The sequence below is a fragment of the Vicia villosa genome, unplaced genomic scaffold (genome assembly GCF_029867415.1).
Source record: "Vicia villosa cultivar HV-30 ecotype Madison, WI unplaced genomic scaffold, Vvil1.0 ctg.001782F_1_1, whole genome shotgun sequence".
Lineage (NCBI taxonomy): Eukaryota > Viridiplantae > Streptophyta > Magnoliopsida > Fabales > Fabaceae > Vicia > Vicia villosa.
In genome coordinates this window covers 394,001-399,464 of record NW_026705725.1, presented here as the reverse complement: position 1 = coordinate 399,464, position 5,464 = coordinate 394,001, and the positions used below count along the sequence as shown (strand labels likewise).

Below are 5,464 nucleotides of genomic sequence, written 5' to 3'. Positions count from 1 at the left end.
AGGATAATTACGAAGTTAACGTTTTTTTTTTCAAAACATCTTTCGAAAGATAAAACACTTCGTATACATCCGCACAAGGATCATTACAAAGTCAATCTGCAAAAGTATTTGAAACCACTTACAAGCATGTCAAGGCAAGAGAAAAGTGATTCAAAACAAGTGAGCTAAGCAAATTAAGAGCCCATGGATAACCATGGATACAAAGGGTGCTAATACCTTCCCTTTGTATAACCAACCCCCTTACCCAGAATTTCTTAAAGGTCTTTTTTCTGTTTCTTTTATAAACCTTTCCTTAATTGGATAAAATAAAAGTCGGTGGCGACTCTCTGATTTTCAAAAACACAAAAGCAAAAAGAGAAGAGTCAGTTCGTGTATCTCTCCACGAGAGGTACGGTAAAAAACCGAGGGCGACAGTCATGTATTCAATTCTAACCCTAACTTACTTGTTCTTCACCCGAACTGACTTAAGCATCAGAGTGTTTGCAGGTAACCCCCATTTTTCGGTAATCGCTCAAGTCCACCGACGTGTTGCTGGCCGCTGATTCACATTCTGATCCACAGGTAAGTTCATATATATATATATATATATATATATATATATATATATATATATATATATATATATATATATATATATATATATATATATATATATATATGATTGTCCTTTTTTTATAGAATAAGATATCGATGCTTTCGGCTTAGTCAAATTGAATCAATTGTATGTTTGACTCAGGCCTCTATGACATCAAGATCAATAAAAATACTCTAAAAATCCACTTTTGTAAATAGAATAACTATCATAAAAAAACAAAGTTGTCCATGCATTAGAATATTCTATCCCATTTATATTAGTATAGAATAGATAATAAGAGATAGAATAATAACAATCTAAAGACACATAAGAAAACACAATTGTCAATGTACCAATATTCTATCCCATTTATATTATGATATAATATATAATAAGACATAGAATAATTACAATCTCATACTAAAGACACATAATAAAACTTAGAATATGCTTAGAAAGGAGATCTGAAGCAAACTGATAAGAACAAATCTAATGGTATAATTTACCAAATGGAATCGAATTATATTATATATAAACAAAATAGGGAGATTGATTATGACTTATAAGTGTTTTGTACGAGATTTTACTATAAGAACAAATCTAATGGTAAAATTTACCAAATGGAATCGAATTATATTATATATAAACAAAATTAGGGGGATTGATTATGGCTTATAACTTTTGTGTATGAGATTTTGTAGTAGGTTTCTGCCTCAAAATACTGAATTCAACCGTTATGATCGGACTCTATTATGAATTTTTTACTACAACCTCCATAGGACCGTCTTATCTGTTCCTTATTCAAGTCTGGGTTATGGAAAAAGGGTCCGAGACTGAAATAGCAGCAACAGTCGGGTTTATTACGGGACGCCTCATGATGTTCATATCGATCTATTATGGCCCATTGCATTTGGCATTGAATAAACCTCATACACTAACATTCTTAACTATATCGTATCTTTTCTTCAATTATGTACAAAAAAATGACAAACACTACAATTCGGGGGTTGGGGATCCAACCTGGATTATGGATACAAGAATCCAAATTCAATATATAATTTTAGGACTTGCAAAGTATTCTTTAACAATATTTTTTTTTCCAGCTATTAAACCCCCCTTTTTTGCCAAGTTCAATCTTAATAAGATTAATGCACATTTATCTGTTTCGATCCAACAATAAATTGTTATTCTTAACAAGTAGTTTTGTTGAGTGGTTAATTAGTCACATCTTTTTAATGAAATGTATTGGATTGGAATTAGTCTGGTTAAAGAAAAAAAATTCGATCAAATCTAAGATAACTATGAGATTTGATAAATACATTCTCCTTCAATTGCGAAATTATGTGGGGCCAATATTTGTAGTTTTGGCCTTTGCTATCTTTGCACACTATTTAGGCAAAGTTCCACTCCCGTATTTTTTATTGACGAAATGATAGAATACAACGAGAGGGACATGGAGGAAACCCTAGCTGCGATAGATGCGGAAACGAAAGAAACTAACGAAGCATATATTTGCTTACGGTGATTTCCGGTAAACAACCGCTAGTCTTCCAAACTATAATAAATATGATTTGGTTACTTGCAGGATCGACTAGATTGATCCTAGGACACATAGTCAAGAAGATTGTTATCAATGTTTGTTCGAACCATGTTCATTATTTGTCTTCTTCAATAAGCGTTGTTCGATTAAAGAACAAATAGTCTTGACAATCACTTTGTTATATATATATATGTGACTTCAATGGAAAGATAAGTAACATAACATAGAAAATTAAAAAGACTATTGAAACGTAAAGAATCTTAATCTGCAGAAATGTAAAAGACTTTGAAAGTAAATAGCATGAAAGTAATTCGAAAGTAAATGACGTTAAAGTAAAGATACAGAAATGTAAATGACAAGAAGTAAACGAAATGCAGTAATTCTGAAAGATATTTAAAAGCAAAGGATAATACACATGTATTAAAATGGTGGTGTCATACGTACATTTTCTCAGCGAACTCTTTCTCTTAACGCTTGATACTTGAGTAAATATGTGAGTGATTTGTACAAAATGAACACACAGAATCCTAACATTAAGACTCCTATTTATACTAGTTTCGACCTTAACGGTCCTATACTAATCTGCTGCCACGTTTCTCATCAGAACTTCCAGCGAAGCCATCTGTTATTGAACGGTTACGAAACCGTCTTCGAATTTCAAATCTTCCCGCCTGAGTCCGTTTTCGACGCGTGGCAGTGTATTAAAAACATTACGAAAACACGCTAAGTAGTAATACTTAAATACATATTCTATGAATTTTGTCTAAGTCCCGAAGACATATGCTTTCATTAATCTTTCAGCGTTCACTTATCTTCATCGAACTTAGAAGTCTTTATTTTTCGAAGCATGACCATCAGTAGCCATTCTTTTACTTTTTAAGGGATGGCCATCAGTAACCATCTTTCCTTCGATTCTCAACACCTTCGAAGGACAAACAATATAAAACGAAATCTTTAGCTAACAAATTGCCCCCCATAAATGCCTGTTTCGAGAATCAACAGAAATAGGCGTTTCTTGTCATTATAAGATTTCGTTCTTTATTGATCTTTGAGAGTTCCAAGACTGCTGACTAACGTCATAATCATTGATGACCCTGTTTCCGAAACGTCTTGTCATTTTCAAAGATGTCTTCTCATAACTCACATTCCCACGTTTTAACCTTACTTCCTGATCATTACTCCTACATACTAGGAGTGAAGCTAACTCATTCGACCGCCGTTGGATTAAATCACCAGCCGCCACGTGTCTCTCGGGCTTTACCCAAAAGATTTAAAAAGGGTTTCCGTTAAACCTTTAAATACTTGGTCTTATACTTCTACACAAACTTTCATTCCTATTTCTTCATCTTCTTCAAAGAAAACCAAACATCTTCAATTTCTTCAAAATCTTGCTCTCTTAATCAGAAATTTCTCTATGGCTTCATCTTCAAATGTTCTTCAACCTGCTCTAAAGCTCCAATCAACAATACGGTCTGGGGAACAAGAGCACGTTCAAAACCCTAACACCGAAGAAATACGCGCTATTTACGCTTCCCAGGTAATCATTCCCTTTGAACTTTCTGGAAAATCTCTCGCTTTTATGGGTCCATTACCAGGTGAAAATATCCCATCTCTGAATAGATTCTTCCCTGCTTATTACAAGACTAGACCATTAGTTAGCAAAATTAGGATAGATGAAGATGGCTGTTCTCCCTCAGAAAAATCTGCTAACATGGAAGAAACTCCCACTGAAACTCCTTTAGCTTTAGCCAAAATTAGGTTAAACTATATGACCAATTCTGTAAAAGTGTTTAGGTCAATCCCTTTAGCCAAAGATCCTGACTTGTACTATGCCTGGCTAGAAAAGGTAGAGAAACAAAAAGGATCCTTCTGGAAAACATTAGGAATATACGATTTGATTCAACTGTCAAGAACGGGTTTAGAATACAACCAACCCATGTTAGTAGCAGCGGTTCATTTTTGGGATGCTTCTCACAACACCTTCCATCTCCCATGTGGAATGGTTACCCCCACGCTTTTCGACGTGGCCGCTATTACAGGACTTCGACCAACTGGTGAAACCTTCGATCCCAATGAAATGGATAATGACACTATTGGTTTTAACGATTCGCAAGTCACTTATACGGCATTCATCCAAAAGCATCATATTACCACTGAAGCGACAGTAACTGATGAAGAGCATATTGCTTTTCTAGCATTATGGCTTTCACGATGTGCCTTCTGTTCAAGGTCTATCCAAGTTGCGAAAAGGTACCTTTGCATGGCTAATCAATTGCATGCTGGGAAAAAGCTCAACCTCAGCCAACTACTTCTAGGGTCTCTTTATGAAAACCTTAGTGAAGCTGCAAACCTTACCAAGAATTTCAAATCTGGTAGTTTACTTTACGCTGGTCCTTTCTGGCTATTGCAACTGTGGCTTAATGCTACATTCGAAACTCATCTTCCCTTTCGAGGAGATGTCAATGAGGAGGATAGCACAATCAAAAATCGAACTATAGAGGGGACCAGGTTAGCTTACCTAACTCCAAAAGAGGAAATGGGAAAGCTTCATGAAAATTTCCTGGCGTATTCGATGATGTTTGCTCGGCGTGACCAGTTCGATCCTTCTATGGCCCCATTTGTACACAGAACAATAGGTCCTGAATGGTTTACTCGAAAATTTCCACCAACATCTCAGGATCAACAAACTGAATCTATGGAAATTTGGGAAGCCTTTCTGACTCCAAGATTATTTTCCCACCGTCTTCGACCATCAAAGGGTCAATGTATCCTCATGTGTTATCAACCAAATTTGGTCTCGAGACAGTTTGGGCTAACTCAAATAACACCCAAGTGCTTATATGAGAAAAGGAACCATATGTGTTTCCACACTTTGTATTTGACTGAAGAAGAATGTGAACAAAAAATCGACAAATACGTTGACGTCACCAATCTTTCTCCTATTCCTTTTGAACCTTCTTTTTACTCTACACCAGATTTTCATCAATGGTGGACAGAGTATTATAGCTCTCAAATTTTTGATGCTGATAGCCTTGCTCAGGAACTAACTGCAGCTTTCAATGATGTGCAGGAGAACTTCCAAAAAGGTACTTCCACTCATATTAAAGAAATCCAACATTTATCTCTATCATATTTGCCAGTGTTGATTTAGCAAATCTTTCAATTTCTTGTCAAAATATATCTTTAGATTTCCTACAGTGCTTTTATTAAATGCAACATGTAGAACCTGAACATCCTTCGCAGCACTCTTGCCTCTAGACTTGACGTTTCCACTTCTTCTAGCCATAATCATTATTAAAAAGTGACGTCACTTTCTCCAAAACGTCGGTTTTAAGACATGCGTGCATCAG

At 35.4% G+C, this 5,464-nt stretch overlaps 1 pseudogene; it reads left to right on the top strand.

Moving 5' to 3' along the window:
- Window positions 1-1,278: 1,278 nt before the first annotated feature.
- On the top strand, window positions 1,279-2,007 carry LOC131636558 (putative protein TIC 214 N-terminal part; annotated as a pseudogene).
- Window positions 2,008-5,464: the final 3,457 nt, after the last annotated feature.